This window comes from Sminthopsis crassicaudata, chromosome 4 (assembly GCF_048593235.1).
Source record: "Sminthopsis crassicaudata isolate SCR6 chromosome 4, ASM4859323v1, whole genome shotgun sequence".
NCBI classification, from domain to species: Eukaryota; Metazoa; Chordata; class Mammalia; order Dasyuromorphia; family Dasyuridae; genus Sminthopsis; species Sminthopsis crassicaudata.
The window spans coordinates 212,095,261-212,101,260 of NC_133620.1; the positions used below are offsets into that span (position 1 = coordinate 212,095,261).

General features: G+C 41.6%; 1 protein-coding gene across 3 annotated transcripts in view; it reads right to left on the reverse strand.

Annotated features, from left to right (window-relative positions):
* Positions 1-1,960, reverse strand: part of FUT9 (fucosyltransferase 9) — a 245,579-nt gene extending 243,619 nt beyond the window's left edge. For all 3 annotated transcript variants that reach the window (XM_074310271.1, XM_074310266.1, XM_074310268.1), the window contains exon 1: positions 1,754-1,960. The gene's annotated coding sequence lies outside the window, so the exon portion shown is untranslated. The remainder of the gene's footprint in view (positions 1-1,753) is intronic.
* Positions 1,961-6,000: the final 4,040 nt, after the last annotated feature.

Consider the following 6,000-nt stretch of genomic DNA (forward strand, 5'->3'; position numbering starts at 1 on the left):
CCCAACTAAAGGTTTCTTAAGTCAGGCATTGGCATGGGACATTGCACATAGTAGGCATTTAAGGAATGCTTGTTCATTTGAGTGGACACCTGTAGGAATAATGAACCTTTATTTTAAAAGTATTATTATTTCTTCTGTTTATGGATAAAAATATAGACATTTAAGCATTTCTGTATTCTTAAAGGAAAAAAGTCCAGTACTTCGCCCAAGATTCGCTTTCAGAGAAAGTCAAGCTGAATTAATCCACATAAATCACTTGTCAGAGAAATTAAAATAGAAATATATAATACTGTATTCCTGTTTTTAAATCAAAGCACTAACACGAGTATAGGAAAACAAGGAATTTAAGTTTTGTCATTAACATTTTGGTCTTTTTTCCCCTCCTCCTCCCCATTTCTCACTCACTTCCTTGATCATATTCACTCAATGAACACAACTCACTATTTTCCCTCAAAACCAACTAGAAATAGAGAAACATTGTACATGGTTTTAGGAATAAAGGCTGCTGCCATAACAACACTTCCACAGATAAAACTGTTGAGACGCAGAGTTACTACACAACACCCAGCCTCAGTCAGAAGAAAGAAGAGCACTCACTATATTTTCTGAAATTTCCTACCTCTCTGTCATTAAGCCAGAAGAAAGCTGTTCAGTTTTAAGGTAGCCCTTAAAGTTGCTTTTTGTCTATCCTTCCCCCCCCCCCAGGAAATAATATTTTACCTTTTGGAATAAGATTGGTGAGTCTATGTAACATTCAATTGTGCTACACAAGAAGGAAGAAAGCCATAGTTCGGCCACACTGATTGTCTTAAATCTCAGCTGGAGAACTGGGACCCTCTCATTATGAAGAAAAATGTGTTGCTGGTCTAAGCTTACTTCTCTCCCCCCTCCCACTAGTAATCTAAAAACAAAAAACAAAAAAACAATCCATTCAAATACTCTTAAAATATAGTCAATATAATTTTCCATATATTGCATCCAAGCTTCAAAGTCCAAGTACTGAGCTGCACATAAAGTAAATATAGAGAGGATTATTGGTTTTGCGTCCTTGTCATTTTCCTGCAGGTGAATACCAGAAGAGCTGGAAAGAGACTTTGTGTAAAAGGGATGAGGTAAATCTGAAGAGAGGGCTGGGGGAGCCCAATTTGCCGAGGTAAAAGAACTCAGCTTAATGAGGGATCACTTGAAAGGCTTTTTTAAGGAAGAAGGTTGACAAAGGTGGGTGACAGACAGGTTCACTGGGAAAAGTGGGATATAAGCCGAAGTGTCGGATGGGGAGTTCAGAGACAACCTAGCTCAGAAAGATGAGGCTTTAAGCCTTCCCTCTCTCCTAGTGAAGCAGGTGATGCGGGGAGGGCACTAAGAGCACGGGGTCAACCGTGGCTCCAGACTGGCGGGAGAGTCCCTTCTAGGCTGAGAAGTGAGGGGCTCAGGGGCGGGAAAGAACCATGGACAAGGCAGCCGAAGCAGCAAGCAGCCTCAAGCCTATTTCCAACACCAGGGACATGCAAAATGCTTCTAGTTGCTGACAGGTGAAGTGCAAGCAGAATCCCCTCGCACCCCCCCTCCCAAACATCCAGGCAGCTAAGCATCCCCGGAGCACTAGGACACCCCAACGCCCTCTGCCAGGCGCGGGGGGTGGGCCCAGCAGGTGGTTTAAGGGGTGCCCTGAAACCTCTTCCTAGAGCCAAGGGCAAGCTCTCTTGTCCTCCCAGCTTTCCGATTTACCCGCTGCGCTTTCCAGGCTACTCACCGTCTTAGGCGGAAAGCGCCATTGACTCGAAGAGAGAGGACTGCGTGGCGGCGGTGTACTGAGGGAGGCGCGTGGTCCAGCCCCGGAGGAAGAGGAGATCAGTGGCGGCGGCGGCCCCCAAGCTAGTGCTGCTGCTAGGCGCGCTCTCGCTGCCCATCTCCGAGCGCCTTCAAAGCAGCGGCTACTGTGGGAGGAGGAAGGAGCCGAAGGGGAGGGGGACCGGAGGAGGGATCTGGGAAGAAGATTGGGGGGGGGGGGGGGAAGAGCGCAAGCCGGGGGAGGGGGAAAATGTGCGCGGGAAGAGTCCGGGGAGGGGGTTTTGAAGAGGAGAAGGGAGAGAAGGGGGAGGAGAAGGAGGGTCGAGAAGGATGCTCAATCTCCTCCTCCTCCACCTCCTCCTCTCCCGCCCCTCGGGTTCTCCTAGGCAATGCACAGGCCGGCGGCTTCCCGGGCTCAGTTCCTAATGTTAAGGCGATGCTCTCAGCCAGAATGGAGCGGGCTTTGGTGGCCCGGCCGGGAAGCCAAGCAGCAACTGGATTCCTCCCTCCTTTCCCCTGCCCCTGCCCCTTTCTTTGCGGGAGCGGGTTTATACACACACACACACACACACACACACACACACACACACACACACACACACACACACATGCACGCTCAGCAATTGTTTCTGAGGCTCTGAGACTTCATGTTAGTGTCACGCAAACACCCACCACCCACCCCCGATTAGGATCGCAAGTACATCTATGTGTCTATGACCTACAACTCATCCTTCTTCCTCTGCCTGCGGTCCGGGGTGCCCCGGAAAGAAGGCTCCAGTCTGTAGGCTGGACTGGGCTGCGTAGCGCTGCACTCCTAGCACACATCGCCCTCCCGCAGAGCCACTGCCAAAGTGGAGGCGGCGGTGAGTGCTTAACCTAAACCACCTCGTACTAGGTAAAAATCAAGTGACCTGATTGCTTCGGACCTTAGCTCTCGTGAACGGAGAAGGTCATGAGTATGAAGAGCTCAGCAATGTGCCGTCTGCATCCCACCTTTAACGTCTCCCCACCACCCCACTCCGTCGCTTCCAGGCGTTGTTGTGTCCCTCAGAATTCAGGGCACCATTTCACACATTTAATCTTACAGAGGTCTCCTCACCCTTAAATTAACACCCCAACTTTACAATTGTTCTAAAGCTTTCCTAGCCTATATATTCCTCTGTCCATTAGACTGTAAATCAAGCCTATGTGGATTAGAATTATGCATAAACACACTTATGCACACAACTCACCTCATTGCATTTTTCCATATGTGTTGGAGGGAGGTTTGAAGTCCACACACTGGGGAATTATGAAAACACAGAAGCATGACTGATTTTTGTTAACCGTAATTTCATAATCTGCACCTGTTATTTTAAAGAGGTGGGAGGAATCAAAGAAAGCAAATCAACTGGATGAAATATGGGGGGGAGAGGAATCCTTAAGAAACATATTAAATAAGCAACATCTGAATTAACATAATTACTGCTGTGAGAACTACCCCTGGAGAAAGAAATTTTTCATTAAATTTTCTCTATTAGTCATAAAAAAGCTAAAGGGATTTTTATCATGAAAAATTAATTTAATCCTTATCTGACTATACTTGTCATGTTTCAGATGTGGTACAAATACGTCTAGCCCTAGACTGAAAGAACTATCTCAATATCAAACTAATAAGGGGGAAAATGCGTAATGTAATAAAGGACATTCAATTGGGACAAAGAACTTTGAGATCTTCCCCTGGAAATTTACCTGTTGGGTAAAAATGATGGAGAGAAAATGTTATTACATGATTATCTTAATGTTTTCCACTCTCTTAAAGTTATGTGTTAATTACCAGAATGTCATTTTTCTTAGTGCTCTGGACCACAATTCCTCATTGAAGAAGCAACCCAAGTAGGAAACTTGGAAAAATCTTGTACTTTTCAATATTATAGACTAATTAAAGATAAAGTTGAAACTAGATCCACACCAGCTACTAGCTGTTATAAACCTTTCTAAAGATAATATATGATGATCAGATAGATATGTATTTGGTCTTATGAATTTGTGAAGGTTACCCTTATATGGGAGAGCAACTAGTTCAGATGGCTTTAATGATGTGGAGGGAGGGGTTAATGCTAGTCCTTTTGCTTTAAGGTCACAATATTTAATAAATAGCTGATTCTTTTGAAACATTACTCCTGTTTAAAGCCTATATTTACTCAACACTTTCAAACAAATGTCATCAGAGTAGTGTAGTAAAGGAAAAAAAGTCTGGATTTGGAGTCTGAAGATAGGTTTAAAACTTGGCTCTGCTATTTACTTCCTTATGTACTCTAGTATGTTATTTAAACTTTATGAGTCTGCTTATCTTAAGGATCTGGATTAGATGTTTTCTATACTCCCTTCCTATGATTTCACATAATCAGATTTATTGAGTTTGAAAATGGCAAAAAAAAAAAAAAAAAGTACCACCCCTTAAAAGCTAGTGCTAGGATTTATTCTTCAATATTTACTAAATTGATATTTCCACAACTAAGAGGGATGGTAAAAAAGAGTAAGGAAGGTCAAACTTATGTAATGTGGGAACTGGTCAATGAGAGTTCAATCCTTAGAATATGCAGAGATTTGGCATTTCCATTGTTTTGGTTACACAAAGCCTATGCAAATATTTTCTGCCTGTTCCAATCTAATGCTTGGAACTTCCAAAACCTATGTCTAGGGATGAGTGACTGGGGCAGGTAGGTGGCATAGCAGAATAGCAGATAGAGTACTGGGCTTTGAATCAGGAAGGTTTATCTTTCAGAATTAAAATCTGTCCTCAAACATTTACTAGCTTTGTGACCTTGAACAAATCACTTAACCCTATTTGACTCAGTTTCTTCATCTGTAAAATGATTTGGAGAAGATGGCAAACCACTTCAGTATTTCTGCCATGAAAATCCAAATAAGGTCCCAAAGAGTTGGGCATAACTGAACAACAACTAAAGCTATGGGTGCCAGTAGCTGATACAGTGTAATAACAAAGTATTCTTGTTGGCTACAGACCTGGAAAAACCTGTATCTCAAAAGATATGGAGCAGGAACTGAATACACATAAAAAGGATGATGAACCAATCTCTCAATCATTTTCCTTCCTTATGATGAGTGAGTAAAGTTTTACTGTAAACTCCAGGCAGGACAGGACTCACTGTTGAGCAGAGTCAGTAGTAGAAGTGACTGGATATTATTAGCTGACAACAGAGTAAACACTACAATCTGTGGAGAGATGTGGAAAGACAACCACCCAAGGATAGTAACAATTTCAAGGGATTGTGATTACTTACGAAGGGAGAAAGAGCCAGATATGAACTCTAGAATGTCATCCATCCTTAGTTTCATCAGAGAGATGCATATAAAAGGAACTTCATTCAGACTTCACAAAATGGGAAAAGGATTTCTGGAGTTTGGAGTCAGAATGTATCCTTTTCAACATATTCATTTTCTATGAATTTGATTCATTGCCACCTTCACTTTGAATCCATTCTCCCCAGGAAACTTATGTGTATTATGGAAGAGTGCATCCCAATAATGTAAAGATTACTTTAGTAAATGTTGTTCCTTCTATACTTTTTTCAGCACAACACTTTTGCAAATGCTAAAAGACTTCAACTAGTCAATGGATAATGGGGTGAACTCTAGTTGGTATTCATGAACAATATTACTAGACAATCTAGGTCCTTAGAATCATCCTTAAAATCTTTAGATGAATGGTAGTCATCCACATTCTAGTGAACTAGCTTTTGAGTGGGAGTGGCTATTAGGTAAGTAGAGTAGAATGTACATTACTATTGCTTAAAGTAATAGCAGGCTTACAAATACCCTCCTATCCTATTTTGCCCAAATTGGGTTTGGGAGGGAAGGAGGAGAAGGAAGATGAAACATATCTTTTTGCAACCAAGAAAATATGAATCTATGAAAATTAATCAAGTTAAAAGAAATAAACTTATTCAAATAAATTCAGTAATATTTATCCTGTCTTATTTTTTATTGAATTTTTAGGAAGGTATGTGTTTTGCAACAATAGTTGGTGTTTTTGTTAAAGGCAAATGGCCTAAATAGCCTCAGACAAAATTGTCTAAGACTTTGATTTCATTTCACCTATATCTTATTTTGTTCTTACCTTCTTCATCTTCATTAACTTGAAGAAAGAAAATTTTTATTTTATTCTAATGCAATTTAGCTCTTTATCATTTTGCCTCTGTTGAT